Raw genomic sequence first — 26,686 nt, 5'->3', positions numbered from 1 at the left:
GGGGGGGGGGGGGGGGGGGGGGGGGGGGGGGGGGGGGGGGAGAGAGAGAAAGATAGAGAGTGTGTGTGTAAAGGTATTCTTGCCATCCTAAACCAAACAATGTCCATATTTCCCACAGAAAGATTTTCACACGAGGTGGTCAAGTTCAATAGTGATAACAGTATGTGGGGTATGTTATGAGTTAAGTGGGCTTTTTGATTTTTTTTTTTTTGAGGGCTGGTGTGGAGAACTGAGCTATCAGGGACAACACCATTTCTTTTGGGGGGAAAATCATGCTGAATTTCAAACAAACAACCCAAGAATACCAGCAGGCATAAAGTGGAGATTGGACTCCCTGAAACTATAGAAAAAAACAGATGAAATCATAATTCTTCCATAATTACCCAAAGTATTCAACAGACAGATGTTGAAACCTCTGCAACATTACAGGCATGCCCTCACGTAAGGGTGTCTCAACCAAAATCTCTGCAGTAACATTGCTAGTTTATTACAAACAAATCCTACTTAAGAGTTGTGAAATCTGGCAGTAACTACATTCGGCCACCCACTTATAACACTGTTCCAATGGAACTAACAGCCCCCAGTAATGTGTTTTTTTGCTAAGTCTAGTCAAAATGGCCCTTCTTGGTGTTCTTTAGACAAGCAATGCTCTCTCTCATCTTAATGCAAACTTTAATTTCTATCTAAGTATCGGCTGTATGAAAGATATAAAATTATTTCCCAGAGGAAGATGCCAGGAGTAATGGTCAATGAGGGTTGGTACAGTGGAAAGAACACTAGACCTGGAGTCAGGAAGACTCAGACATGTAGTAGCTGCGTGATGCTTGGCAAGTCATTTAACTTTTTTTTTTTTTTGGCTAGGCAATGGGATTAAGTGACTTGCCCAGGGTCACACAGTTAGTAAGTGTTATGTGTCTGAGGCCGGATTTGAACTCAGGTCTTCCTGAATCTAGGGCCGGTGCTCTATCCACTGCGCCACCTAGCTGCCCCAAAGTCACTTAACTTCTGCCTCAGTTTCCTCAAATGTAAAATGGGGATAACAATGGCAACTAGGTACCAGTGTTGTGAAGGTAAAATAATATTTGCAAAGCTCTTTGGAAACCTTAAAGCACTATATAAATGTTATTTATTAATTATTACTACTTCCTGGAGTTGTTGAAGATTAAATGAGTTAGTATTCGTAGTACACTTTGCAAACCTTAAAATGCTATACAAATACTAGCTACAATAATTATAAGTAATAATAGTAATGATAACAACAATAATTATTATTGGTGCTAAGATGGTTGGTAAAATCTGGGGTGAGGTTAGATTATGGAAGAAGTGAAGAAGTCTGGGAGGAAATATTTTCAAGGCAAAAAAGTAAGGAGAAGAAAAGGTGGATGAGAATAGGCAGGAGGCATCTTTGAAGAAAGAGTGAGGCAGGACAAGGTGTGTGCTAAGTACGTACTTCCTAACTCCATCCCCGAGCTGCTCTATGCGTAAGGACATTCCTCCTCATTTCAAGGGAGGTGAGACTCCCATTTGACTACTTATTAAGGGGTCAAGTTTAGTTGCTCTTTTGTCCTTCATGCTCGAAGAGGACCAAAATGACATCCCTCTGTTGAGGTCAAGGTATATTGTGTTCAAATATGATCAATATGAGCTCAGAAGGCTCTACCGCAGGTCAGGCACACACAGTCCATGTGAACATCTGGAGTGGAGATGTGTCTAGATCTGCACATCTCACATTTCTTTTGAGCTACTGTAATTCAGCTTTGCTTAGAGGGCATGGTGCCTTCTTTGATGAGTACACGCCATGCTGGCGGTCCTTTGCCAGTGTCTCCCACGTCACGCAATTCATTCAAAATTCTTCAGAGAGACCTTGAGAGTGTCCTTGTATCAGTTCTTCTGACATTCACGTGAGTGCTTGCCCCCTGTGAGCTCTGTAAAAAAGTCTTTTAGGCAAACGTGCATTTGGCATTCCAGCAACATGGTCAGCCCATCAGAGCTACTCTCTCTGGGGTGGTTTGAATTTTTGGTAGTTCAGCTAGAGAAAGGACTTCAGTCCGGCACCTGACCAGCACCATGCCAGCCAACAGACAGCTTCCAAGGCATCAAGTCTAGAGAAAGGTACTCAACCCCAGCTAGAGTTCATATCCTAGTATATACGCTGCCTAACAACACAAAAAAGTGTCATATGTCTAGAAGAGGAAATGTCTCACTAAATTTTATTTTTCTTTGAATTCACAGTTAAGAATGTGTTAGAGACACACTAAGTAGAATCCTGTTTACCTTGGAGAGCAGACAATTTAGATAATAAGAGAGGATGAGTACATTGCTCACTTAGCTTCTCTGGAAAGATGTGGGGACATGCTGGGGTTTAGTAATAAGGATACTGCATTATTAAAGGTTGGACTTTAAAGTACTACATAGGTGCTATCATAGGGTAGAGGGTTGAATCACAGAAAGTTAGAGGTAAAGGGACCCTAGAGATTATACAATCCATTCCCTCCTCCCCAATTTTACAAACTGAAGCTCAGAGAAATAAAGGAAACAGGAGAGTTTGCAGAGAATGAAATCCAAGCTATCCACAGCGATATGGAAAAATGCTTCAAATTACTAATGATGAGAGAAATACAAATTAAAACAACTCTGAGGTTTCACCTCACACCAATCAGATTTGCAAAACTGACCAAGAAAAGAAAAACGATAGCAGCTGGAGGGGCTGTGAGAAAATAGATACATTAATGCACTGTTGGTGGTATTGTGAACTAGTCTGGCTATTCTGGAAAGCAATTTGGAACTATTGCCCCCCCCCCCAAAAAGTCATTAAACTACGCATACATACCCTTTGACACAGTGCTACGACTACTAGGTCTAAACTACAAAGAGATCAAAGAAAGAGGGAGGGGCAGCTAGGTGGCACAGTGGATAGAGCACCGGCCCTAAAGTCAGGAGGACCTGAGTTCAAATCTGGCCTCAGACCAAACACTTGACACTTACTAGGTGTGGGACCTTGGGCAAGTCACTTAACCCCAATCGCAAAAAAAAAAAAAAGAAGAAGAAAAAAAGGGAAAAAAAAGAACAGAGAAAGAGGGAAAAGATTCATAGATACAAAAATATTTATAGTAGTTCTTTTTGTAATGGCAGACTGAGGGGTGCCCATTCATTGGGGAATGGCTGAACAAATTATGGTATATGGATTTGATGGGATACTATAGTGCTGTAAGAAATGATGAAGGGGAGGGACAGTTTTGGGGAAACCTAAGAAGACTTGCATGAACCAATACAGGAAGGTGAGCAGCACCAGGAGAACAATTAACAATATTGTAAAAGAGAAACAATTCTGAAAGGTTTAGGAGCTGGGCTCGATACGATGCATAATCATGATTTTAGAGGATTCGTGATGATGTATGCCACCCACCTCCCGATAAAGAGAGGTGATGAACTCAGGGTGCACACAGAAAAGGTAAGACAATAGTTGGACATCTAAAATGCTATTTAGCGGCAGCTAGGTGGCGCAGTGGATGGTGGCCCTGGAGTCAGGAGGACCTGAGTTCAAATATGGCCTTAGACGCTTACTAGCTAGCTATGTGACCCTGGGCAAGTCACCTAACCCTCACTGCCTCCAAAATTAAAAAAAAAATGCTGTGTAGGTGCTATCATAAAATAGGGGGTAGAATGGTGGAAAGTTAGAGACAAAGGCACCTTAGAGACCATCTAATCCATTCCCTTCTCCCCAGTTTTACAAACTGAAGCTCGGAGAGATAAAGGGAACAGGAGAGTCTGGAGAAGATGAGATCCAACCACCCTATTCTATGTCCACCTTTTCTCCTTTTTTTGCTTTTTTTCTCCTCCTCACTATTTTTGGACGTGGTAAATGCAAGAATCTGTTCTGCTTGACCATAAATATTTGTTTTTTTTCTTTTTTCAAAGGAAAGGGAAGGAGGAAGTTATATTTTCCTTAAATCAAAAAAAATTAATTAAAAAAAGTGATTTGTCCCAGGTGATTCAGCAAAGGCAGGACTAGCTTCCAGATAGTCCAGAACTCCTCAAACAGCTCTTACCATGCTATCCTCCCTTTCCCCAACTCAAAGCTTTTCAGTAGCTCCCTACTCCCTTTGGGAAGAAACCTCTAGTCTTGCTCCATACTGTTTACCTTCACATTCTCTCCACTCTAATCATACTGTCTTCCCAAACATGACATTCCATCTTCTACCTATGTGGCTTCTCACAGTGGTCCCCAGGTCTAAAAGGTACTCTCTGCCTCTTGAAATATCTCATTTTTCTCCACTGAGGAGCCATCTCCTATACAAGCCTTTTCCTGATTTCCTTGGTCATTGATACTCTCTCCTTCTTGAATGATTTTAAATAGATTTAAATAAACATATTTATAATAATAATAATAATATTATTATATTAATAATATATTAAATATATTATTTTAAATATATTTAAATCTATTTTAATTATTATTTTAAATCTATTTTATATTTATTTCTCTGCCCACTCTTCCAGCCTTATTTTACATCACTCCCCTTCCCTCGTCTTAACAGTCCAGTGAAACTGGCCTTACTGCTGCTCCTTCCCTGTGACACTTTATCATGCATCTCCATGCTGCTGCACTCGTTCCCCCTTGCCTGATGTTCACTCCCTCCTCACCCCCTTTTAGAATTACTTGCATTCTTCAGGACTCAGCTTAGGCACTACTCTCCTGATCCCTCCAGATACTAGTCCCTCCCTCCTCTAATTGTATTGACTTAGCAATGTTTCCTCCAAAATGTCTCCCTCTTCCAAATAGCTCTATTTCTGCTGAAAGAACCACCCAAATAGTCTCCCAGGTTTGCAACCTCACCGTTAAGCTCCATTCTTCATTCTCCCTCACCCCGTCGGCTGCCACATCCTGCCATTTCTAGGTCCCACACCCACCCAAATCCTCACTCGAATCTGGCTCCCCTCTATTCACACAACTATGACCTTAGTTCAAGACCTCGTTGCCCATCTCCAAGAGTAGAGCAGCACCTCCCAGCTGACCTCCCCCCTTCAAATCACTGTGTACTGACAGTGATTTTGCTGAAGTACTCTTCTGCCTATGCCACTCCCTTAATTTGACTAACTTTGGTGGCTCCTTCTTTATCCTTATAGGATAAAATCCAAACTCATCTAATTAGCATTTAAAGTCCTTTACACTGTGTATCACTCCTGCTCCTAGATGCTTTAATCCAGCCAAACTGGTCTTCTCATCATTCACACACAACACGAGCCTTTCCACTGGCCATCTCCATGCTTGGAATGGAATCTTCCTCAACTCCACGTAACAGAATCCCCTTCTTCTTCTAAGACACAGCTCAAGCACCATCTTCTGATGGATCCTTTCTCGATTCCCTCAACTGCTAGGACCCTCTCTTTCTCACTACCGTGTTATTTATTTTAATTTATTCTCTTTAAATTCATTTTATTTTGTAAGTACTCATCTGTAAGCTCAAATGTAAACTCCTTGCAGGTAAGCATTGCTTCATTCTTCATATTTATTATCCCTACTGTCTTGTACAGTGCCTGGCACACAGAAGGCACTCAGTAAGTGCTTGTTTATTGATTCTACACACACACACACACAATCTCCTGTATTTATGTGTCTGTCGGTATGTGGGCACATTATCTACCCTGAGAAAATGTAAGCTCTTGTAGGTAGGGCAAGAGGGGAGGGTCCGCTAGGTGGCACAGTGGATAGAGTGCTGGCACTAGAATCAGGAGGAACTTAACTTAAAATTTAGCCTCCAACACTTAATAGCTGTTTGACCCTGGGCAAGCCACTTAACCCAGACTGCCTCAAAAAAAAAAAAGAGGTGTTTCATGATTGCCTTTGTATCCCCAGCGTCTAGCACAGTGATAGGAACTTAATACATTTTTTTTTTTTGGCTAGGCAATGGGGTTAAGTGACTTGTCCAGGGTCACACAGTTAATAAGTGTCAAGTGTCTGAGGCCAGATTTGAACTCAGGTCCTCCTGACTCCAGGGTCAGTGCTCTATCCACTGCACCACTTAGCTGCCCCCAACATTTTTGATTGACTATTTATTCATACATTACATCTTTATAGCAAACTGTCTGCTCTTGGAGGGCTATAAATCAATCAAAAAGCTCTCACTACACGCCAGGCTTGTGCTAAGTGTTAGGGATACAAAGAAAGGCCAAAACATCCTTGCCATTAAGGAGCTCACAGTCTTATGGGGGAGATGATATGTTGATCATTGGTATATTTGAGATTTATACCAAGTAGATGGAAGATTCTCAGAGCAGAAGACACCAGCAGCTGGGATGGGGTCAGACACTGGGAAAAGCCTGGTGAAGAAGGTAGGATTTGACTTGAGAAATGAAAGAAGTCAGAGATGTTGGGAAGCAGAGGAAGGAAAAACATTCTAGGTGGGAGGGACTGCCAGGGAAAAGGCATGGAGGTGGGAAATGAACAGCAAAGTAGATTGGTGTAGACAAACTGTAGAGTCCAGAGAGAGAAGAGACATATGAGAAGGGCAGCCAGGAGCCAGCTGGAGAAGAGCTTTAAACAGTGGAGGGTTCTAACTTGAAGCCAACGGCAAAAGAAGCCGCTGCAGTTTATACAGGTGATCTGGGGCCAGGGACTGCGGTGTTTTTGTCTCGGCACTCCACTTCCCAGCACAGGTGGGTCCTGGACTTTGCAGACACTAGATAAATGTTTGCAGACTTGAATTGGATCCTGGTAGCCATGGGGAAGATGATCCGCCAACCCTAAAGTGCTATGTCAACGTATGCTGTTATTATTATTTTGAATCTGACAAGTGTGCTTTCTGCTGTCCCACACTGCCCCCTTCTCCCCTATTTAGCCTCGAATAAGCAAGTGCATGCTAGTTTAAGGTTTTAAAATGCTTTGCCCTAACCATGTTTCCTGCGTGGCCTCGGCCCACTTGATTCATTGCTCGCACAGACTTTGCTTTTTCTTGGTGAGCATACAAATGTATTGTTTTAATTCTTCCAGTTCAGGTGTCTTACTCTGCTGGCATTGGCCCACTGACTGGTAGGAGAGAAGAGTTCAGTCAGTCAACAAGGATGTAGTAAGCACTCACTCGGTGCTAGTCACTGGGAACACAAAGAAAGGCAAAAGAAAGACCCTCTTCTCAAGACGTTTAACCTCATAGGAGAGGTAACACGCAGGCAACTTTGTCCCAAGATGATTAAAGAAGTCCGGCCAGCCCCTCCTACCTCAAGTTCCTGATTCATGCAAGCACAGGACTTAAGGGCTGGGAAGGACTTTCAAAATCACCTCGCTGGACCAGGCTGACCACATCATTTTACACATGAGGTAACAGAAAGAGAAACCGGGGGCACAGTGCATAGGATGCCAACCTGGAGGCAGGGAGACCTGAGTTCAAATCTGGCCTGAGACGCTAGCTGTGTGACCCTGGGCAAGTCATTTAACCTTGTTTGCCTCAGTTTCTTCATCTGTAAAATGAGCTGGAGAAGGAAATGGCAAACCACTCCAGTGTCTTTACCAAGAAAACCCCAAATGGGGTCATGGACAGTTGGACGTGACTGAAAAATGACTGAATACACAGGCACCAAGTGGAAGAACTAAAATTTGACCCCAGTTCCTCTGACTCCACCACACTGTTTTGAAATCAGAAGAGAAAAACCTTATTTTTAAACAAATAAACAATCTATGTGCATGCTAAAAGAACAAAATAGTCTAAGGAAATATGTAGCAAGGGATTTAGTCAGACAACTGAAGGCCTTTAGTTACCAAAGGTAAGAAAAATCACCCAGTATCCTGAGTAAGCTGGTAAGTCTTTCTTTGATTAATCAAAAAACATTTATTGTCTCCTGAGTGGAAGACATTGTGCAAGGTTTGGGGTGGGCAGGGGAAAAATCCATAGACCAAAAACAAACAAAAACCAGTCCCTGTCCGTAAGGAGCTTATAGACTTATAGCAGAGAAGCAGACATTCTAATGAATTGCGCTTCTTAAGAACTCCAGCTGTTGAAGAGGACTGTTTCTATTCTAAGGCCTTCAAAGTGAACAAAAATACCGATATTGATGTCTATCTATCCATTTCTCTCTCTTTCTCTATCTACACACACACACACACACACACACACACACACACGCACGCACACACACGCACGCACACAGTCTTGTGCATGGGCAGGGATCGGGGGAGAGTAGTCCAAGGCTAGGTTTCTAGGAGTCCCTGGGAAGAGGGTGAATAGCTAAGAAAACGGGCACAAGAGAATAAAATATTGACCTCCACTGGAACATGTCTCCTCCTCCTCTTCTATTCTACTTCTGCCTACTAATCTGAAATCAAACCTTTTAGGTCATTAATGCTGACTTCTGACTTGCTCTGAGGGCTACCTGCATATGTCTATATGTGCGTAATCAATCAATCAATCAATCAACATTGATTAAGTGCCTACTGGGTACCAGGTACTGTGCTAAGCACTGGGCATTTTTGTTGTTGTTCAGTCATTTCAGTCGTGTCCAACTCTTCGTGACCCCATTTGGGGTTTTCTTGGCCAAGATACTGGAGTGGTTTGCCATATCCTTCTCCAGCTCATTTTACAGACGAGGAAACTGAGACAAATAGTGTTAAGTGACTTGCCCAGGGTCACATAACTAGCAAGTGTCTGAGGCTGGATTTGAATTCGTGAAGATGAATCTTTCCAATTCCAAGCTGAGCGCTCTATCCATTGTACCATTCAGCTGCCCCTTACCTATCTATGTACATACATAAATATCTGTTTCTATATATCTATGTATATGTTTATAAATCTATATCTAGGCAGACATCTATATCACGACATATTCATATATCTATATCCTCTCTATATATCTACGCCTAGATCTAGATATACCGAGATACCTGTCTAATTCTCTCCATATATGAATATATGTGTGTATATATATATGTGTGTGTGCCTATGTGTTTATATAGATATATAGATATATGTATATATAGATGTATGGAGAGAGAGAGAGAGAGAGAGAGAGAGAGAGAATGATCTTGGAAAAGGGCAGAGTCATCAGTTGTGGTTTAAGTTATAATAACATCAAGAGGCTTATTACTTTGATTAGAAAGGCAGTATATAAAGCCGGAAATGCAAAGAAGCCAAGATGTTATTTTCATGCATCTATCCTGGTATAGAACAAATGAGGAGGGGTGAATCTGTAGCAGGGCTGTGAACCAATGACTGTTCTAAATAGGACACAATTCCATGAGTCATCTGTAGCTTTAAATACTATGTAGAAAAAAGAAATGAGTAAAAAAAAAAAAAATCCAGCACACACACAGAAACTGCCTTTCATTTGATGTGGCAATGCCTCCCTTATAAAATTACATTATTCAGCTTCAGGAGGAGGAAAATAGTTAACTTTTCATGTTTAGGATGATACTATTAGAAGGAAGCCCCATAAATGCAGCCTTGTTAAATTTCAAAGACAAAACTCCCAACCTCTCAACAACGGGGTGATTTCCCGCTGATAAAGCAAGGCCAGTCAAAGCTAAAAGGTTTTTTGCCCCCAGACGACTGATGAAGGCATCTAGGTATCTGACTGATGTGTGGGTCTGATGAACTAGGCCCTGTATGCACCATTTGGGTCGACCTGCCTCTATCAAAACTTAATCCTCCTTCCTGTTATTTACCCCCGATGACATATACTGCAATTCTTCTGCTAACGACGTTTGATCCTGCTAATTATGCTGGAGTGCCAGGACGGTATTTCAGAGTTCACAAATTGCTCCTGGGCATGGCACAAATTATACATAATGCATTACGTTGTAATTGCTGTATTGTGAACTTGGTGTGCCTTTCCAACATAAAAAATACCGACATTCAAGGAGTTTTATTATAAAAACCATAAGGGATTCTTTCAGATTATAAACATCTGAAGACTTAGCATTCTCATGAATTCCAGTCCAGAATTCTGGACACATAGAGGGCGGGAAGGCTGAAAATCAAAGCAAAAATATACTTCATCTTAATATTTACAAGGGAAGAAAGGAGGTAGTTATTAGGCCAAGACTACATCAACATACAAAAAAAAAAAAGGAGGAAAGAATCCAAGTTGGGAGGGCAAATACCTTTCGTGCTATAGAGGGATGGTCGGAGTGAAGAGATCTGGGTTCTTCCACTGGCCCTGCTATTGAGCTAACCATATGGCTTATAGAAAATTATTTCTTCACCTTTCTGGGCCTCACTTTACTTCCTTGAAAAAATGAGATAGTTGAGTGATTTCTATGCTCCCCTCCGACATGCTCTGACATCCTAGGACTCTGTGATTCTCCTAGACAGCAAGAAGACAGCAGGGCAGTGTCCAGAATGACAAAGATTGCTTTAGCGAAGACTGAAGGAAGGACAGAAAAAGAGGCTGGGTCCCCAGCTCCACTCTTAACCAAAAGCACCTCTCTCACCTTCCTCATTTTCAGAAAACAGCAGATCTCATTAAAAAGAATTAGAAGAAAAAAGAAAGAGAAAGGAAATAACCAAGTGATATACCACAAGGTTACTCTAGCTGAATCTTAGGAAAGCCTATCCTTGGACTTTTTTTTTAATGGCAGAAAAGGATTACAAGGCAAACACTGTTATCAAAGATCACTGGCATGGGCTAAGCACCCACACCGTTCCAGATAGCTTACTGAGTAGTGTAGCCAACCTACAGAAGATACAGTTCCTGCCCTCAAGGATAAACACCAAGAGGCCAGGTGAGCCATCTGCTGCCAACAATACCAAGGTGGAAAAATGAGATATGGGATTCATCCTGGATTGTTCTCATTCACCTCTCTCACCAGAAAGTCAAACAGGGACTATTACAAAATAGCTCTCTGCCTGGAAGGAGACTTCAATAACCTTAATAAACCAGCTTGCCAAACTATAAAGAATGCAATGTCCTTTTCCCTGAGTCCTACTTCAAGGCAATATCATGGCGTGGAGGCAACTGGGATCCTGGTAGCAGGAACAGCTGAGCCCTGACTCTGGAAGGCTTAGGGAGGCTACGAGAATGGTTGGGATGAAGGACACTGGTCCTTTGAAGGGTAAGTGAAAGGTGTTTTGTCATGAAGAATCATCTATTAAGGAAAGTATGGGGACAGGCTTGATCTGCCTTAGTAGAAATAATACTCATGGACCTTTTCATGATTCCTTCTCTCTCTTTGGATAAAATATCTATAGCTGGAGAGAATCTCCCCTCAGTCTGACACATAGTGGTGGAAGGCTTCAGAATCCTTTCAAGTATAATCCCAGAAGAGAACAAGAAAGAGATTTGGAGTCAGAGGATTTGGGTTTGAATGGGGGCCCTGTCATTTATTACTGTGTAATCTTGGGCAAGTGACTTAACTTCTCAGGACTTCAGTTTCCTTAGCTGTAAAATGAAGGGAATGGACCAGATGACCTCTAAGGTCACATTTAGCTCTAAATCTATGGTGTTATGATCTACACTGATATAGGCAGTAGCAGAAAATAACTGAGAATCAAGGAGTCCAGAGTTAGAAGTTGGGTCTAATTCTAGTTTCTTTCCACTGCATTAAATAAGATGAAATTTCAATAATCAATCAATGTGAAGTCTTCTACTTGAACTCAAAAAGTCAAACGGGATACACAACTGGACAAGAGCTTACATAAAGAAAATCTGAGGTACTGGTTGTAGGCTATAAGCTCAATATAATTCAACAAAAAGAGTAATGTGATCTCAGGCTGCATTAATAGAACAGCAGCATTTGGAATGACACATACAATATTATAAGCCATTTTGTTATCGTTGTTGTTGAATTGTTATAGTTGCGTCTGACTCCCTGTGACCCCATTTGGGGTTTTCTTGCCAGACATATTGGAGTGGTTTTGCCATTTCCTTCTCCAGTTCATTTTACAGATGAGGAAACTGAGGCAAACAGGGCTAGGTGACTTGCCCAGGGTCACACAACTAGTGAGCGTCTGAGGCCAGACTTGAACTCAGGTCTTCCTGACTACAGGTCTAGCACTCTATCCACTGCACCACCTAGCTGCCTGGGATTGTAGAACATAGTAGTTCTTAAACTTTTTGGTCCCAGGATCCTTTTACACTCTTAGAAATTATTAAGGACCCCTTTCCCAAAGAGTTTTTGTTTATGTGGATTATATTCATTGATATTTACCATATTAGAAAATGGTATTATTATTATGAAAATTATATTATTAAGAAAATATTATTATTATGAAAATAGTTTTGATCTTAGGGACTCCTGAAAGGTCTAAAAGGCTCTTGGGCACTGCCAATGGTCCCTGGACCAGACTTTAAGAACTGCTGTTATACAGTTCTTACTAGTATATATATATGTTTTAAGGGAACTCAAAACTAACCCACATGAGGATTAGTTAAGTCACAACTCACATTTGGATGGCACTATATTCAAATATCAGGAAGCTAGGTGGTAACCTAGTGGCCTCTGTTAATCCAATGGCCTAATGGATAAGGCATTAGTCTCCCGAACTAGGGATTGTGGGTTCATGTCCCATCTGGGTCACACCATCTCTATATCGGGCATCCAGGTGGCACAGTGGATAGAGTGCAGGGCTTGGAATCAGAAAAACTCATCTTCATGAGTTCAAATCTGGCCTCAGACACTCACTAGCTGTGTGACCATAAGCAAGTAGCTTAACCTGTTTGCCTCAATTTCCTCATCTGTAAAATGAGCTGGAGAAGGAAATGGCAAACTACTCCCATATCTTTGCCAAGAAAACCCAAGATGGGGTCATGAATAATTGGGGATGATTGAAAAATGACAACAACAACAACTCGCATATCCCACTATTTTAGTCCACTAGCACTGCACACCTTCACCTATGGTGCCTGACTATCTGTGTTATTCTTGTTCATGTTCTCCCCTGAGTCTGCCACAGGGAGTCCACTCAACATGCTAAGGGCCTTTTTCTCTTGACATTAGAAGGATACCACTGGAATACTCTGGTTGTATGCCTGTTAGTCCTAGCCACAGGAACAACCCATCTTTTTCATTTAGATGCTTTCCTGATGATGTCCTTTTCTCCAATTCTTCGAAGGTCCTCATTTGTCACATACTAGACACTGCTCCCATCCATCATGTACCTCTCATGCACTAGCTTTGGGTGGTTCACATAATTCCTTAGAGGTTTCCATGCTACGTGACTAACTGACATACAATACTTTAGTACTGGTGCTCAAAAGATAAGCCTTTGTTTCTAGGAGAAGTTTGGGGTCATTAAAGGAGCTTTTCAATTTCCTGAAGTCAATCCATCCAGCTCTCTTCCTCCTGTTCAAAGAGCGCTTTAAGGTTTACAATCACTTTACATACGGCACTATAGTGAGGCAAAGGATATAATTATTTAATAAATGAGGAAAGTGAGGGTCAGAGAGATGAAATTACTTTTCTAGAGTTACACAGGTAGCAAAGGTCAGGATCAGGGTTTGAACCTAGGTGTCCCAATTCAAAACTGAATACTCTAACACTACTATTTGAGCTTGGAGAAGAGATGATTTAAAGGGGACATTATAGTTGACTTCAAAATGGCAGACCTAAGACCAGCTTGATAAAAGAGACACCATCCCCAAAACTGTCCTGAGGTAGAGAAGCAGTGAATTCCTAGTCACTAGAAATCTTGTATTGCTTCAAGTAATGGAATGGACTACATCACCTGAGAGGTTCTTTTTTGGATTGACTGCATGATCCTTGGACCAGTGAGAATTCATTCCAGTTCTCACAGCCTCTGTTGCTTTCTCTCTATTCATGTGGGTACCTCCCAAGTTCAGGCCCTCATCTCTTGCCTAGACTGCTTTATTAACCTATGCTATGAACTCTGAGAGCAGATTGAAGCACACTTTTTTCATTTTCTTTATTTTTTTCTGCTTCCCCCAACATGGTTAATATGGAAATACGCTTTTGCACAACTTCACATATATAATGGGTACCATATCGCTTGCCTTCTCAATGGGTGGGGCAGAGGCTAGAGGGAGGGAGAGAATTTGGAACTCAAGAACTTCTTAAAATGAATGTTAAAACTAAATTAATTTTTTAAAAAGAGGAATATTTTGATAACTAAAAAAAATTAAAAAATAAAGTTGCCAATGCATTGTATGGTAACCTTGCATTGTAAGGCTGGGGAAATGGGGTTCAGTTCTTTCTGGGTGACGTAATTTACTTCAAGTCACATGGAAAGCATAGAGCTGGAACTAGAACCCAGGTCTCTCTTGATGCTAACTCCACTGCCTTTTCTACCACAAGAATAATAAAATTCTTTCATCATACTTTCAAGCAAAAAAACCCCCAAAACTCTAAAATTGCTCAGCGACCCACAAAGCACTGTCAGTCAAGCTGCATACTGCAAATAACATGACTTGGTTAGAAAAGTTCTATTAGTCTTTGAAGCTGGGCCACAAATACTCAAACGTGCATTTGGCAGACAGCTCACCTTCCATCAAAGAATTCTGTGTTCCTCAACAGACTTGTCCTCCCCACCTGGTTCAATAGTGACCAAATTCAAACCTAATGTAAGACCAACGGTTGACAGCAAACTACCCTCAGAACTGCCGGGGACTTTAGGCAGAGCACAGTGCATGGAAGGCTGACGAGACTGAGTCCCAGCTGTTGACTCAAAAAGTTACATGCAGTGCTAGGTAAAATTTACACTTGGATGAAAAAGTGTATTTATTGGCTGTCTGGCAAGATTGGGGTGCCAGCACCCAGAGGGAGGCTCATGAAAGATCACAAGAAAAGCTGAATTTATCCCACCTTTTAAAGGCTCCCAATGGAAAAGAAAGGACTCACCCAATCTACTACAAAATTACTTTTAAAAAGGGAATCTTAGGGGTTAACCTCTACAAGAAGCAGCAGCATGAACTCAGTTCTTGGATTGAAATTTCCCACCCACCTAACAGACCTTAGGGTCATTCAACGACTCACAGATATGGTACCATATACGACATTCATTCTGGCATCCAGTAAACCAGGCCAAAGGTTCAATTTAAGATCCACAAGGGCTATGTACTCATTTCAAAATGGAAAGGTTTGGAATTTCTAACAGAGCTAAAATTTTTGAAAGTTTTAAGTTTGTTTAATCATGGCCCCAATGACCTTTAGACTTGGGAAGATGATTTAAAGATTGTATATTTGAGTACTTCAAATGCGTGTCAACAGTAGAATAGGACATTATTGTTGGCAGCTTTCTTGGGTCTCATAGAACAGTATCTCCATCTGCCAGGAGGCTGAACCTCGAGGAAGGACCTAGGATTACATGCCTCCCTCACCACTGATACTATGCCTGGACTGGCTACTAAAAGGTTAGTTAACATAACTTCCACCCTTTTATATTCACCCTTGAACTTGTGACTGCCACTGTACAAAGCCCATTCTCAATCCTCAACTAAACATTTCCCCATGCTTATATGCTTCTCCTCTCTGTCTCTCTCTCTCCCTCTCGCCCATGCCCAGCCCCTCCTGACCTCCACATACACACTCAATTTTACACTCCGGCCCTGCTTGCTCCCCTTTCCTCTGTGCCCTCTGCAATGCTAGCTCCCTTAACTCCATTTCATCCTACACCTCCTTCTTTCGCACTCTGAGGTCTTCTGGCCCTCACTGAGACATAGCACTCTCCTGATAACGTTGATTCCTTTGCTACTCTTTCAAAACTGGCCACTCTTTCTTTCACGCCCTGACTCAATGTTCACAATAGGGGAGTTGGAATACTCTTTGCTCCCCATTGCCACTTCCAAAGCTTCCTTTGTCCACCTTCACTAAGTAATTTCTTCTCCTTTGAGATTCATGCTATCCCAAATTTATCAACCAATTCAGTTCCTGATGATTATTATTTATGGCCCTCCAAGACATTCTCCTTCCTCAATGAGATCAGCGCTCGGCTCTTCTCTCCATCTCCTGCTCTCATACCAGGGGGCTTCAACGTACATACTAAGACCTCTTCAAATACCCTAATGCGGCTGTTCATCTATGTCACATATCTCTCCGTGTGTACTGCCCAAGCCACTGTCCTGTGCCTTCTTTTTTGCTTCTATTTTGTCTCATCAGGTGATCTCATCAGCTCTCTTGGCTTCCATTATTTTCAATGTACATTATTCCAAGATCTATATATCTAATAAATATATAACATATTTATATCTATGCATCATATATAAATATATAATAAAATGTCTACATATGTCTAACAAATATCTGTATATTTAAAAAATGTTTATTAATTGATCTAGTACTCTCTGAGAAGTTTAAGTTAGTCACATATCTCCAGTTGTCACTTGGGTATTTCAGCTGGGCATGTCCCACAGATATCTCAAACTCAATATATCCAGAACTCACATCTTTTCCCCAAAACCATCTTCGCTTCCAAACTTCTATATTACCTTCGAGAGCACCACCATTCTCTGAGTGACAAAGACTTTCAACTTTGATGTCATACTCAACCCTCACTCACACCATGTATCCAGTTCATTGCCAAATCTGTTTTTTTTTCTACCTTTACAATATGTCTTAGATACATTGCCTTCTCCCCACTCATACAGCCATAACTCTAGCTCAGGGTGCCATCACCCCAACTACTATAGTAGTAGCCTTCTAACTGGTCTCCCCGGTTCAGATCTGGCCCCACTCCAGCCCATCTTCCACTCAGCTGCCAAGGGGAAGTGATCTAAATGGTTGGTCTCACCATGTCATCCTGCTGCTTGGTGAACTGCAGTGCCTGCCTAATACCTCCAAGATCAAACATAAAGTCTGTTATTTGTCATTTCAAGTTCTTCATGATGGTATCTCCCTCCAGAGAGAGAGGTGATGGACTAAAGAAGGCAGACGGAAGCTTGTTTTTTTTCTTTAGGATATGGCGAATGTGGGAATTTGTTTTGCTTGACTGTGCATATATGCAACAGCTTCTATTTTTCCGGTTTTCTCAAAGGATGGGAAAGGTAGGAGAATTCAGAACTGAAGATAAAGTAAAATAATAAAAAAAAAAGCTCTTCATAACCTGGCACCTTCCTACTTGTCCTGCTTTTTAATCCATTGCTTCCCTCTATGATCCAGCTACATGGGCCTTCTTGTAGTTCCCTGGAATCTGACCCTCCATTTCCTATCTCCATGCCTTGTACTGGCCATCCTCCATTCCTGGAATGCTCTGCCCCTTCACTTCTGTCTCATAGCTTCCCTGACCCTTTCAAGAACCAGTTCAAATCCTACCTTTTGCAGGAAGTCTTTCTGGTTCTCCCATAGTTGCTAAAGCCTTTCCCTTTCAGATTATTTTTATTTACTCTGCATAGATCTCATATCTACATAGCATGTATACAATATATAACATATTATATGCATAAGATATATGTATATATGTATAGATATATATACACACACACATACATCCACATACAGATAATAGGAAGGGATCACATGTAAAAACTAGTTACCTATAAATATCTAGGTAACTATTAATTTACATGTTATCTTCCCCTCCACCTTCAGAATGTGACTTCCTTGAGGGAAAGGGCTGTTTTTTGCCTGACACAGTGAGAATACAGGTGGTAGCACAGCAGATAGAGCACTGGGCCTAGAGTCAAGAAGGCCTGAGCTCAAATTTAGCCTCAGGTACTTACTAACTATGTGACTTTAGGGCAAGTCATTTCATCCCTATTTGCCTCAGTTTCCTCAACTATAAAATGGGGATGATAATAACACCTACCATGCAGGGTTGTTGTGAGTATCAAATGAGATAATATTTGTAAAAAGCATTTAGCACAGTGCCTAGCACATAGTAGGTGCCACATCGAGGCTTATTCCCTTTCCCTTGCCTTACTGAGGATGGAGTCCATTAAAAAAATCCAAATCTCTCTCTCTCTCTCTCTCAAATGAGTCATCTACTCAGACTTCTTCCATATAGCCAACAGATGCTAATGGACCCTGATGAGTTTGGAGGAAAGATGGGAAGTCACTTAAGGACATTTTGTAGAAGATGGTTTTTAATGCTGGCTACAAGCCATAGACCACTGCTCTCCAAAGAAATAATTCAGATCACCTAAAGGCCCACAAAGAAGTACACAGTGGGACTGAATAGACTATGGCCAATAAGGAAATTCACAGGAAAAATGGCGCAAAGAATATCAGATGGATGTCCAAGAAAAGGACATGAGCTGATCATATGGCAAGTATGAGGGATAGAAGGAGGGATCTCCCAGTCTTGCCGAAGCTCAGAAATTCTGCACCCTGGAAAATCTGTTCATAGACATTTTGCAAGGTATAGTCTGGGCTATGGGCTAGTTCTGGTAGTTCAGAGGGATCTGAAAACAAACTCACTCCAGTAGCCCTGTAGAGGACTGTGGGGAGGTATTGGGCAAGAGAAATGTAGAGGAGGAGGAGGTGCAATAGCTAAATTTCTCTGCCCCCCCCCCCACTTTGGGAATCAATTTATCTGTATCTTTTCTACTTTCCTGATCCCTACCTCTTCCATTGTTAACAAGAATGGTGCCTGCCTAGCAGGAGTGAGCAAAGCCATCCTCTGTAATAGGGAACTCCAGGGAGGCCAAAGTTAAAAAGACTCATTTTATTCCATTAGAAAGCTGTCACAATTTATTGACAATTTATTGACAATTTATGCTATTTCCTTATTTTCACTTGCCAACAAAATCAGTCCCTGGCTTAACCTCCTCAGAAAATGGAGGGTTCTAAAATAACAACAGCTCAGATTTTATGTAGCATTTTGAGATTTGCAATGTGCTCCATCTCCTCACAACAAACCCATGAAGGAAAGAGTGGAAGTATAATTGTCCCCACTTTATAAGCGAGAGAATGGAGGCTCAGAAAGATGGAATGAGTGACCTACAAGTGTTCCCAAAGTCATTAATTTAGTGTTGGAGCCAGGAGATGTGCATTAAAGGCATATTCGGAAAGCAAGAAGAATCTTTGTTGTATATAAAATAAAAATCTTACTAAAATAAAAGCATAGCCTAGAAATGCCCAAGGTCATTAACCCCCAGGCTCCTTTAAATGAACAGAATACTCCAGAATGTCAGAGCACCCACAGCTAAAATGATCCCATACGCCTGAGACAATGCTCTGAAGCCCTATGGAGTAAATATTTTTCTTTAAAACGGACACTTAACTGCGACACTCGCTGAGAATATGGTGGATCATAAGACAATTCTGAGAACTGCCAAGTACGATATTCCTAATATCCGATTGCTTTTCTAACTCGGCCATATTATCAGAGAAAAGGAGCTGGCACAGAGAAGAAAATTTGGAAAGAGGCTAGAAGGGACGGTCTTGGAAAACAGCTCATGTGTCCTCTTAGCTTCACCAAGGGCATCCTGTGTGGTCTTTAAGAGGTCATTCACAGCCTCCCTGAATTTCAACTCCATCCATCTGATCTTTATCAATGTATTTCATACCATACCATCGGGAGTCACAGAAAGAAAGTTTGACAGAATCTCTGGTTTTGAGGGCAGGTTTGAACCCTCACCGGCGATAAGCAGGTCCTTAACCTTGCTCAATCTTAATTCCTTCACTTATAAAAGAGGCAGCACACTTGTTTTTACCTATCTCTGTCCCATAGGATGCCTGGGAAGAGAGGACTTTGAAAACTGTAGCGCTGCTAGAGACCAGTCAGTGAGCTGGACTCATCAAGGACTGATTGTACCAGGCGATATCCTAAGCACTGGGGATACAGAGGAGGCAAAAATAAGGTCTCTGTCCTCAGGCAGCTCCCAGACTGATGGGAGAGACAATGACTACTATGAATGTACGAGACAGAGACGATACCAATGGAGGGAAGGCCCTGAGCCCTGACTAGGACTCAGAGCAGAGACCCCTCTCCACCACTCCCTGAGAGTCTCTGTCTGCTTTCAGAGCTGGCTGACCACCTGCCGGACAGACAGACTCGGACGTTCAAGGTCTCTGCATCCAGCAAAACCTTCCTCTGTAATATGGAACTCCAGGGAGGCCAAAGTTAAAAAGACTCGTTTTATTCCATTAGAAAGCTGTCACAAGCACACAATCCCAGGCAGACAGTCTAAGCATTCAAATCTGTAGAACCACTAAGATCAGGGGTTCTTAACCTGGGGCCTGGGAACATATATATGTATGTATATGTGATACACATACACGCGTACATATGCACACACACACATATATATGCACAACACGGCATATGCATTGTAATGCACTATATACACATTCCTATGCACATACACATGTACGTGTCATATATACACATATGTATATAGATCTAAACACACACATATACATGCAATGTAATATATACCTATGTATATACACAGTACATTCAACATGCATTGGTATGCATGCACACATGCATGTGCATACATGTAAACACAGACAGGCATGCACACGCATGCACGTGTAATATATGCTTATGTTGGTATATATACTTGTGCATATAATATATAACACATGCACATGTAGAGATACAAATATACACACATACATACAATGTAATATATGCCTATATATGCATTTTAATGTAATATATGTGTATGTATGTACATGTATTTATATAAACACACATCTAAATATATATGCATACATATATAAATGTACGTGTGCATATGTGATATATGCATGTGCCATATGCATATGCTTATATATATCTACATATATACACACATTAACGGTATTTCAGTACAACTGATTTCCTTTGTAATCCTATACATTTTTTTGGTGCACATTATTCTGCGAAGGGGGCCACAGGCTTTGCAGAGCCCCTGGTTTCAGGGGACTTTTCACTGCCCATCCTGCAGCCATTCTGTGAGCTGCCCTGCCGTCTCAGCTGCCAGTGGCAGGCAGGAGGGGGGCCCCCACCTCAACAATTCCTCTACGTTTCATGGACACAGGTGCTCAGAGATAGTAGCCCTGTCTGGGCTCCCCTCTCCAGCCTTCCTCATCCCTGAGAGCAAAGGGCCAGGTTACCTATGAGCAGGGATGTAATAAAGGAATAAAAGAGGAGCCGCAACTGTGAGCCTTTCAGAATAGAAACTGGCTCCTTTGGAAATGCTCCCCACCTCCGGGGGTTGGGGGGCCCTTCCCCAGCTTTTGGTATTTTCTTTGTGTCTCACCACAGGATGTGTGTTAAGATGATCTACTGTGTGTTTAAATAGATCATTAAAAAAAACAACCCACACACGCACAGGCACAAAATCCTGAAAGACTGAACATTATAAAAAAATGAAAATTTACTAAAAATATATTTTAAAAGTGCTTCAAACATAAAATTACATTTAGGAAATAACATTTTAATGACTTAAGCACAAGTGACTCAGAAACATATGGATTAAATTTCCTTCAGAATACATATGGGTTTAAAAATTGAAGAACTGCTGCGCAAAATAAGCTTGGGTTTGTAGACCCCCACCCCACTCCAGGCCGAAAAATTGGAAAGATGTCTGGCAGGCCAACATGATTCCTATTTTGATCTGCCTCAATGGCCAGATGTTCCTGTTTGCTGACTGATTCAACTAGTCATTACCTTAAAAAAAAAAAAAAGTTGGGAGCTATTTTCTTTGAAGTCATTTTAATGATCTTTTCTAATGAAGGCAGGATGTTCGATGCGATGATAAATGCAAAGGCAGCGTGGTAAGGTAGAGAAAGCGTTGGACCTCAGCCAAGGAGAGACCCGCATTCAAATCCCATCTCTGACACTCATTGGTTGAGTGACAATCAGCAAGTTAACCTTTCCAGGCTCCAGTTTTCTCATCTGTCAAACGGAGATAACTATCGCATGACTTCATTCACAGGGTTTCTTATTTGGGCTGCAGATTGCTTCCACCACAGTGGACTTCCCTGGCTAGCACTGCCAGCTCCCCCACAGATATCTACATCAGTCCTAGCCTCCTTGGGTTCTGTTCTCAGTCCTATCCAACTCTCCTGTCCCTCTCTATTGGGCCCTGTGGAAGTCTCCTTGTATTTTTAACAAACTGCCCATTCTATATTTATGGATTTCCCTGTATTGGTCTTTCTCCTCCCTCACCATCTTTAAAGCCATTCTCAACTTTCCCATTCTCTTGGCCCACAGCTTAGCGCCAAACTGGCCTTATTTCTATTCCTCACATATGACACTACCTCAGTGCCACACACTCCCACCTCACTTCCTCCTTTTAGGAATCTCTAGTTTCCTTTAAAAATGCTCAAGTGGAAGAGTAGAAAGAGCATGGACTTGGGAGTTATGAAGACATGAGTTCAAATCCAGCCCCCCACACTTAACTAGTTACATGACCTTGGGCAAATCACTTAACCTTTGCGTGCCTCAGCTTCTTCACTTATAAAATTAGGATAATAAGAGCAATTGCCTCAAGGGGTTACTATGAATATCAAATAATATCAGCCTTAAATTACTATACAATTCATCATCTTCATTTTTAATATTATCTCGCAGATTATTTAAGTTCAGGCAACCATTTAGGACCATCTACAAGATGGTAAAGTCCATTATGGCAAAGACCATACCTTACTTCAGCTTTGTTTCTCCCTCAGGCTTAGCTAAATATGTTTACAAAAAATTGTTGAACTGAAATGGATTCAAAATAGCCAAGTGTCAAAAAACCTTTGAAAAGTAGTCATCAACTATCCAAATAACAGGTTAATTATAGTTTATACTAAGTAGAAACAGACATTCAGATGATGTTGGCAATGTACTTTGTAAACATTAAAATGGTATATAAATGCTATATACACACTAGCTATCATTTTTATTAGAAGGCAAAAAAATCAGTTCACTTTTGGATAGGGAGTTATCTACTCTGCCCATCTACATGTAGTTAGACTGAGAAAGTCTACTGACTTAGAAAGACCACATCAGCTTTCTCAAGTGGGCAGTGTTAATCTAACCCATTTCAGCACATTGACTAGAGAAATTAAGTGGTTATGATTTTCACACACCTTCAATTTTCAGGTACTTATACAACAACAAAATCCTGATTGCTTTTTTTCTTTTTTCCATTGTTTCATTCAAGAGTAAACCTATCTCCCCAGTGAAAGAGAACTCTACTGAATGCTTTTAAAGTAACTTGCAAAAGCAATGGAAATGGCGCAGTGTTTCTTAGCACGCATGGGGTCCATTTGATGAAACATGGCCAGTTGCAGAATGAAATGCCTAATAATCAGAGAACTTTTTAGGGCATTTCAAAATCAAATGAAATATGAGCACAGTGAAAAAAAATACTAGTCTAAGCTCCTCTGCAAATTTTTGTTAAATGCATCTGAATTTGTATTCCTCTAGTCTTGAGGTCTAGGGATTTTGCCATACTTTTTGTTCCTAATTTTGAAAATACACAGAAAGAACTTTCAAAATAAACTGAAATCTTTTGAAATCAGACCGCTAGAAAAGGCATCTGAAACAAGAAGAGAAAAGGAAGCTTCAGGAAAGACTATACCCACTAGCATTATGAAAATAATCCAAGGACAAGGTACTTAACATATCATTTATATTCATCCAATTACTGTAACATTTTCTTCAAAAAAGAACATACTGTAGTGACTTGGTCCTGCTATATCAACAGCTGTCAATTATCCATGTTAATGGAGAGAAGCTCTAACAGGATGTTCCTCCTGTCTGTCAACTTCATGGTAGTTATAAAATTTGAAATGTATGAATAGATTGAAATAATATTTCTCGTTATAGTGATGAGTAGGTGGGGAGGTGCTGTCCTTCCGTGATGACCTTCTGATTCAATATGGTTTAATGGGTTTAAAAAAAAATCACCGGCTATGAAGCCAGAAGGCTGGAGTTCACCGCGTCTTACCAACTGGACACTGACAGAGGAAGGCACAAAACCAAGCTACTGGGAGCATTACAAATGTATGTTTTCTCTCAACTCGTCTGGACCCTCTTTGCTGCATGACAAACCTTTTATTCATCTCCTGTTAGTTCCCTATTATAAATCTTTTTCTTAAGCTCCCAACTCTACTACAATTACCCTCTCTTACTCAGTCATCAGTCTCACCTTTTGTTTTAACAACATCACGGTCATTTGTCATGAGAGTTCTCATTTCCACACACCCCCATCCCCCCATACTCTAACCTCATTAGAGCTTCATCAATACTTTCTTCCATGATCAGAGGTTGAGGGAACTCTCCTGACTGCTACTAAGGCTGAGTCCGCTCTACAACGTTGTTTTCCCTTCTTGACTCTTTTGGAGTTTATTACATCCATCATTAAATAAGCTTGATTTTGATTCCCAGCGACATTTAAAGAATATTTATGATCACTTAGAAATGGAAGCAGGGATCATTGAGAGCTAGTATGGGTTTATCAAGAGCAGATCGTGCCATACTTGGCCTGCTTTCCTGACACGGTTACTTCATTAGTAGAACAGGGGATACTTCAGACAAAGCTTTCCTGGATTTCGCCAGAGAGTCTCGGGATATTCTTGCAACAAGACACCATCGAGGTGACCCACATCCTCTGCTCCTGGGAATCCTTCTGAATGAAGGGAGGCATGGAGACCGCCTCTCAAAACCTTCATTTAAGGAGGGTGCCCAGTGCAGCCATCTCTTCATTCCCCACTGGACTGCATCCCTTTGGCCTTCATAATTCCCTATGTCATTAGGTACCTTCTCTTCCCTTCTCTTTTCAGCTTCCTTTAGTATGCTGTCTTCCACCATTAGATTGTAAGAACCTTGAGAGCAGATATCACAGTATTTTTTTTTTTTAGTATTTTTATTCCAGTGCTAAGCAAAGTACCTGGCACATGGTAGGTGCTTAATAAATGTTTATTGACTAAGGAGAAAGATCACATCTGGAGCATTACATTCAGTTCTGGACATTTTTTCTGAAGGACACTGTCAAACTGGATCATGTACAGAGGTCACTGACCAGAATGGAGAGGACTGGATACCAGCTCACATAAGGATCTGCTGAAGGAATTAGGCATGTTTAACCTAGAATATAAGAGATTCGGGTGGGTGGGGAGGGAGCACACATGATTTACTGTCTGTATGCATCAGAGACGTTATCACAGGGAAGAGGAAATGGGCGTGTGTTTGGTTCAAGAACGACAAAATCTCGAAAATGATCACTATATAGACTAGGGGTAGTGGTGCGGGGAGAGGGTGGCATAGTGGAGTATGTGAGAGGCAGAACCAGGAAGACCCAGATTCAAATCCTGCCTCTGATGGTGGCTGTGGGATTCTGAGCAAGTGATTTAACCTCCCAGGGCACTAGGTACTTTCCAACACCATAAGGTACAGAGAAGGTACGGACTTTTGCACAGGCAGAAGGATATTCCTTACTTGGAGGTTTCCTCTATCAATGAAATCATAGGTCCATTCCTCTATCCACCTATGTCTAACTATTTCTCATCTATTTCTCTCCTATCATCTATATCTAATCTGTTTGTATCTCCTCTATTTATCTCTCATCTATTCATGTACTATCCATTTATTATCTGTCTTTCTCTCATCTGTATCTATTCATCTATTTCTCTATCATCTATATCTAATCTATGTCTGTCTCACATCTATTTATCTACTATCCATTTATTATCTATGTCTTTCTCTCATCTATATCTATTTCTCTCCTATCACCTATATCTAATCTATGTCTTTCATCTATTTATCTACTATCATCTATGTCTATTTCTCATCTACTTATCTACTCTCATCTAATTTATCTGCATACATAGACTTACAATATGTGTACATATGTATACACATATGTGTGTGGGGAGAGACAGAGACAGACAGAGAGAGAGAGAGAGAGAGAGAGAGAGAGAGAGAGAGAGAGAGAGAGAGAGAGAGTGACTTTCTCTCCTAAAGTCCTACCGATGATTCCTATTCCTAAAATTGTTCCAGCAGAGGCCAAACAAGCATTTGTTAAAGGATATGTAATGAAGATTCCTGTTTTGGATGAAAGAGTGCAATAAATAAACTCTGGGGTCCCTTTCACTTCCAACATTCCATTTTCCTGAATATAGAAGAGTCAACTTTAGAATGGATATTTCAGCTGAAGACTTTTATAGCACACATGATTGCTGTCTCCAAATGATTGAAGGGGTGTCATGTAGAAGAGGGATTAGCCACGGTTTGCTTGGCCCCAGTGATCAGAACTGGCACGGAGGAGTCCTACTGAGGGGTCCTGCTGGGAGGCAGACCTGCTCAATTTAAAAAAAAACAAAAACTTCCTAACAATTAGAATGGTCTAAAAGGAGACCGTGCCGCCCCTGGCAGGAGTGAGTTCCCAGACACTGGAGGTCTTCAGAGAAAGGCTGAATGTTCACCTGTGGAGAGCACTGTAGATGAGATTCCTGGATTAGATAATCTGAGGTCCCTTCCAGATCAGATCTACTTTGTATTAACCTATTTCTTTTTCAAACTTGTTTATGGAAGCATTGAATAAGTTATATTTTTGGGGGGGTATTATCTAATTTCTGCTTTCTGGGATATCAGTCTGGCCATCATCTTAACTTTAAAATAACTGTGAAAGAATGATTGCAACCATGTAAATGGAAATAATAACAGCAAAAAAAAAAATAGAATGAAGTCTGACTCTAATGAACAAACTTGGCCCTGAAGAAATGAAGAGATAATGCACCTCCCTCTCATTTTAGCAGGAGTATGGGACTATGGGTGTAGAGCAATGATTATTCTGCCATTCTCAGTGGATGTGCTGGTTAGCTTTGTTAAATTATTCACACACACACACACACACACACACACACACACACACACACACACAC

The 26,686-nt window shown here is 41.1% G+C and overlaps 1 protein-coding gene and 1 long non-coding RNA gene across 2 annotated transcripts in view; one reads left to right on the top strand and one right to left on the bottom strand.

Annotated features, from left to right (window-relative positions):
• RHBDD1 (rhomboid domain containing 1) overlaps positions 1-26,686 on the bottom strand; it is a 172,029-nt gene that overhangs the window by 17,035 nt on the left and 128,308 nt on the right. The window lies entirely within an intron of this gene.
• Positions 10,820-26,686, top strand: part of LOC114053122 — a 48,889-nt gene continuing 33,022 nt past the window's right edge. Inside the window, exon 1 of the long non-coding RNA XR_003570346.1 lies at positions 10,820-11,041. This is a non-coding gene — a long non-coding RNA (uncharacterized LOC114053122). The remainder of the gene's footprint in view (positions 11,042-26,686) is intronic.

The sequence above is a fragment of the Vombatus ursinus genome, unplaced genomic scaffold (genome assembly GCF_900497805.2).
Source record: "Vombatus ursinus unplaced genomic scaffold, bare-nosed wombat genome assembly UNPS02014810.1, whole genome shotgun sequence".
Classification (NCBI taxonomy): Eukaryota; Metazoa; Chordata; class Mammalia; order Diprotodontia; family Vombatidae; genus Vombatus; species Vombatus ursinus.
Note: the sequence above shows the minus strand (reverse complement) of the source record. Positions and strands in the feature narration are given on the sequence as shown.